Raw genomic sequence first — 6,000 nt, forward strand, 5'->3', positions numbered from 1 at the left:
ATAAATAAAACAGAAACACAAGAATTTACGTAGTTCGGTCAAATTGACCTACGTCCACGGGCGAAGGAGAAGCAATATTTTACTATGAAAAAGAGAGTACAAAAGATGCCTTAGAAAAGTGTTCCTAAGCTTAAAACACCTAATACTAAAAACACAAGAGAACCCAAAGATATTTAACTAAACAAAAGACTTAATGACCCAAAGGCCCAAATAGCCCACTAATGCTCTCTTGGTTTTGGTGCACTTAACCCCATCACAAGCCCACTATATTTATAGGCAATCAAGGGAAAGGTTCCCTTATACAAAAGCTGATGTGGGACAATGCCACACTAACAATATGAAATAGAGAAGAGGCCAAATATAGCTATATCCATCTCTGACAAATTGGGTAAAGTGCACAGCGATTTGAAGCAAACCATATACAGCATGGTGGTCAAACGCAATGTCGGAGTCCGACGAAGATAATGGCACTAACCCATTTATTGAATTGTGGTTACTTGTAGGCTCAAAAATAAACAATCATAATCGAAGAAAGAAATTATTTGTAAAGTTTGTATATGAGGACTATATGATAAAATGATGAGCAATTATGTGATGGCCAATCATTGTGTTTATGTGTTTGTACAAAAAGCAATGCAATAGTTACATTAGTTTGGTATGAGTGCACATGTGCAAATTTCGTTACTTTGTCATCGGGTCTTAGAGAGTATGCATTGCCTAGATATGATTTATGAGTAAATCACACTACAAGAAAAAAGGTCATTAGTGACAACATTTCTTTGTGATGACAAAAAGTCGTCACAAAATGAGGTTGTTTAGTCACGACTTTGAAGGTTGTCACAATTGACTCAAAGCAACTGAGTTTTTAGTGACAACCTTTAATTGTCGTCACAAAACTACTTCGCGCCACGGGACTTGGAAGGCTCGAGTTTTGCGATAGTGACGACTTGATAAAAGTTGTCAGTAATTCTACCACTTTCTTTGACAACTTTACATTGTTGTCACTGTTTATGTTTATTGACGACCAATTTTTGTCAATAAAACTATAGTGTAGTTAGTGACAACATAAGTATCATCACTAACTTGAACATCTCTAATGCATTTATTTAATTGTGAGCCTCAATATTAATTTAATTTTTTTAAAATTTTATGATTTATTAACTATGACTTTATTTAATTGTGAGCCTCAATATTAATTTAATTTTTTTTAAATTTGATGATTTATTAAACTAGTCAGAGTTACTTAAATATTAATTTAATTTTTTTAAGTTTGATAATTTATTAAACTAGTCATAGTTACTCAATAAGTTTTTAACTGAAAAAAATTAATGAAAGTTTTTAATTAGAACAACTATATAAACTATTACAATTAGAACTCAAGGCCTCTAAATTCAAATACCTTAATTTTGGGTACTGTCAATGCCTCCTTGACATCTAATTGGTCGAATGTTGAAACTCATTAAGTACAAATTCATTTTGATGAAAAGCGGAATTAGTTGTGTTATATAAGTTAATTAATGAGATCAGGACTACTAATTACTGCAATTCCTTCAAATTTAATGTTGATTTGCTAAAAGTCAAAACGAATACATATTTTTCTTACAAATCAATACGTATACTATAGTTTCGTGCAAGTTTACATTCATGATTCTTCAATATAAAACATCTAAAAAAATATAGTACTATTAGACAAAACTAACAAAATTTTCTAGAAACTGATAGAAAGTTCTTAACACATAATTAAGATTTTTCTTTTTTCATGTTTAAAAATAATGAATTATTTCTTAAAATAATATGAAAGTAGATTCCCGATTTAGTATACTTAATTAAAATGTTTAATTTAATACAAAGAAAATAACCTTTCTTTGAGAATCTAAATAAAAAGATAAAACTAAAAATTGGATCAAATTTTTCGTTCAAAATGAAAAAGAAACAGCGGGAATTGAAAATTGGTGGAGGCATTCTTTAAAAAGCAAATTTCAAAATGAAAGAGTGCAAGTCTACCACTTTTGGGCTAAGTCTGATACACTTCTAATTCTCACATTTTCACTCGCTGGCCTTCTCACTGTCTCTCTCGGTCTCTCTCTCACTTCGACCCCTCTCAATTTCTTTCTCACTAATGCTCGAGTATTCCTCCTTATTGGGCTACTGATTTTGATATGTTTCCTCAGAGCATGTGCTGTAAAAAGGCAAGTTTCTCTCTTCTTGCTTAGTAATCAATTTCCCCCAATTTTTATTGACCCGATTTTGTGTTCCCAACATTCAATTTTTGGGTAAATTCTCTTCTTCTCTATCATTTGTCTAGTTTCCCCAAAGTTTCTTACCCTAATTAGCAATCACCATCATTTGCAATCACCTTTTCTACCCTACTTAGATGATCAATTGTTTCAATTTCTCCCCAAATTTTATTGCCCTAATTTAAAAAAAAAAATTTTCTGCCCAGGACAAGGAGGGCATCCCCGGGACCAGCAGCACCTCATCTTCACTGGCAAGCAACTCGAGGACAGCCGCACCCTAGTCGACTGCAACATCCAGAAGGAGTCAGCCCTCCACCTTGTCCTCCACCTCGACGGTGGCGCCAAGAAGCGCAAGAAGAACACCTGTACCAAGCCGGCGGTGACTGAGGGAAATTCTCCCCCCCTTTTTTATAAACTTTATTGTTACTAGTCTAATTGAACATTAGCAGCATGTTCTTATTTTGAAGATTTGGGTATGTTACTGCAAATCGTTGAGTTATTGAACCATTTGCATCATGAGCTGTGCCTCGTTAACTTGCTTATTTGTGAGTTGTGTTATAGAGGTTTCTGTGGGAAGCTTGTCGAGACACTACTTTAATCATCTTGATGGTAGCTGCGGCTGCTTCTTTGGCCCTTGGGATAAAGACAGAGGTAAGCTTAATTTTTGAGTTTGCTCTAATTATTATTATTATTATTTTAATTTTAAGGATAAGTTCACTCTTAATACTTATTTTGAATTGAGAATTGTAAGCCCTATAAAGTTTTTTCTATTTAATAATTTTGTTGTACTACTATATGTTTGAGATCATGATTTTGTTAGTTGTATGAATTTTAAATCTTGTCTTTTGATTTTCTGACAAGAATGGTATCTGTCCCTATCAAATTCTTATAGATTAAAGTATTTTTTAATATACTTGTGATTTACTAGCTAATCTGAGTGGAAAATGGAAAATGCTGACATGTTTTGATTGGTTAATTTTGATTTGGTCTTGCCATAGTCTAATATGTTGTTTTCCAGGGTATAAAAGAAGGATGGTATGATGGTGGAAGTATTGCGTTGGCTGTCTTTATCGTCATTGTTGTAACAGGTATTATGACAAGTTTAGCAAAGAAAGTTGGTACAATGTGTGGTTAATTAATGACCAGAAATGCAGTTAATTTCGATTCTGTGGAGAACTGAATGAAATGTATTACATCCCCCCTGTTGGAAGTGCTCTATCTTTGTGTAAATGTGCGCACTCACAAATCGACTCTCATTTCCTTTGTTTCCATTTATTTATTTTTTTAGAAACCTGGACAAGTTGCTCCAAATCATTGCATTTGTACTTTGCCTTAAAAGCTGTATATTAGCTATGGATGTAGTCCTGCAAGTTAAGATACTGTAGACTTTTTTTTTTCTGCTAACTTATAAATTCATTCTAGAACACAAACCTCTAAGGTTGCATCTCAAGTCTAAGGTGTTGCATCTGGTGACTGAGAAATCTGGTGATAGAGTTCTAAGGCTGCATCTCAAGTCAACTTAAGGACTTGTACTAGTATCATTTTGGAAGAGCTTGGTAAGAGGACCAAAACTCATCAATTAGTTTTGATGTGAAAAAAGATCTTCCTCCGTAAAAATTCATGAACTAGGAATGTTATTAGAACAGCATGGACAGCTTCTTATGGTATGTTTTGAGAGTCCATGATTCTCCAGAATATACTTGTTAGCCTTACTTGTGCTGAATTTCACATGTTTCACTATTTTTTAAGGGCAAAGGTGCTTTGGCCAAAATGTTTTGCTTGCAAATGTGTTGACCACATTTACTTCTCTGCCTAGTATGTTCCTTTTGTTAAGTTTACAAGGGAGAGGTCAATCCTCTTAAACAGAAACAAAACATAGGGTCGCAGCCCCTAAAATATTTGCACCACGCAATTCACTAAGTTCCTGTGGCGGTTCTGCTATAATCTGCATCCCAGATTCTTTGTTGACACTACTTTTAGCTAGCTAGTCTGCACACTTACTTCTTTCTCCAAACATGTTGTAGCCAGGATTCCCGATCCCTGCTTAAAACATTCCTGATCTGACATATTAGATTGTATAGTGGTGAGTCCTGTCCTGCTCCTTGTATTAGTTCGAAAGCTGCCTTGCAATTCGTGTCCAGAATCACTCTTCTTTCTCCAGAGTTCCAAGCCATTTTTATCCTTTTGAGTACTCCCCACAGCTCTGCTAAGTGCTATCATATTATCTATTAGCCCAATATTCACTATAAAACCTGTTTTCCATCTCCCCCAGCTATCTATATGTCCGTTTTCAAATTAATATGGCTTTGCCTCTTCTACTTGGAATAATGCTAAATTGAGAAGTGTACATCTTGCCACAGTTAATTGCTAATTATTGATAGTTTCACGTCTTACATGGTAGTTTGTTCTCCATATAGCATTATTTTATACTGTATAATCACAAACTTTTTGCTGGATGTAGGTTGGATTTTCTGTTAACGGAGTAATAATACTAACTTTTATGTGGGTTTTGAAGGCATTCCTTGAGGTAATACCTTTTCTTTTCACATGAATGGTTCCCATTTTTTGTGCCATTCTTGAAGTAAATTTCACTGTGAATGTTTTGCAATGTCCCGCCACTTGCCTAACTCACTAGTTTGATTGGAATACAATATTAAGGGGTGCTGGTTTTCTATGGAATTAATACACCATGACAAACAACAAAAGTAATTTCAGAGATCTAGAACAAGAAAGTTGTTATTTGCTTTTAAATGGCAAAGAAACATTCTAGTTATGTTGGTACACATTGCTCCTACTTGACATCTTATATCATGATCGACATTACTTTGGTTATCATACTTGACACCTTGTATCCTCTGTGGTGCATTAGTTTGGATTGTTTTGGTTTAGTTTAGTTTAGTTTACTTGAATGTTTTAGCTAAGCAAGTGAACTGAAGTTGCTTTTCCTTTAGTGTTGTGCTTATCGTCTTATCAACTGGTTATATTGTTCATAGCAGTACTTATATCAGTACTTGTTATAGTAGTGCTTGTTGCCTTATCAACTTGTTATATTATTCCTTTGAGGCTGAAGTTTAATAGCAGTACTTATTTCTTGAGCTAATTTGGTGCATTAGTTTGGGGCTGATTTTGATTTTCTTTGGGGCTGATTTTGATTTTGATTTTGAATGTCTTAGGACGATGGAAGGTAACTTTGGTCCGGATCTTCTTGGTTTTCTTCTTAAAAGTTGTCCCAGATTTGACAAATTTGGCAACCTTGGCTGCTCGAGCCTTTGTATCAAGCTTTTTTGTGGTGTCAGCTTTAGGAGCCATTGCTGAAAACTGCCTTACAAATCTTTTACCTGAGGGGAGGAGCGGAGTGTTGAGGGGAGGAGCTGAGTGTTGCTGAAGCGGCTCTGTGTTGAAATTTGGGACTTGGATTTGTTTTGTAAAGCTACCTCGAGTTATATGTGAAATTTAGGCCAAATACCACTTATCAAACTATCTATAGGGTGTTGTTGAACTTCATTATGATATTTGAATGCTTATATGATATTTTGACATTTCGTAATGCAATGGATGCATTCATTTGCTAATTATAAATCATTGTCATTTTTTTCCATTTATAGATATAATTGTTGTAGGAAAATTTTCAATTTTCATGGTGATAAAGAGTTATCATTGAATCAGAATTTTCCATTAATAACAATCTGCGGTCATAGAATTAAAAAGTGTTTAGTGACAACAAAAGTCGTCAGTAATTAGTCTATACCAATAACAATTACAT

At 34.3% G+C, this 6,000-nt stretch overlaps 1 long non-coding RNA gene across 3 annotated transcripts; it reads left to right on the plus strand.

Annotated features, from left to right (window-relative positions):
• Window positions 1-1,985: 1,985 nt before the first annotated feature.
• Window positions 1,986-5,789, plus strand: LOC140038562 (uncharacterized). 3 transcript variants are annotated; one of them, XR_011842177.1, is made up of 6 exons: window positions 1,986-2,189; window positions 2,444-2,710; window positions 2,799-2,888; window positions 3,256-3,325; window positions 4,699-4,764; window positions 5,411-5,789. It is a non-coding gene; the product is annotated as an uncharacterized lncRNA (long non-coding RNA). The 3 variants fall into 3 exon arrangements; XR_011842171.1 differs by having other exon boundaries at window positions 1,986-2,273; window positions 2,444-2,888; XR_011842170.1 differs by having other exon boundaries at window positions 1,987-2,189; window positions 2,444-2,888.
• Window positions 5,790-6,000: the final 211 nt, after the last annotated feature.

Source organism: Coffea arabica, chromosome 1c, assembly GCF_036785885.1.
Source record: "Coffea arabica cultivar ET-39 chromosome 1c, Coffea Arabica ET-39 HiFi, whole genome shotgun sequence".
NCBI lineage: Eukaryota > Viridiplantae > Streptophyta > Magnoliopsida > Gentianales > Rubiaceae > Coffea > Coffea arabica.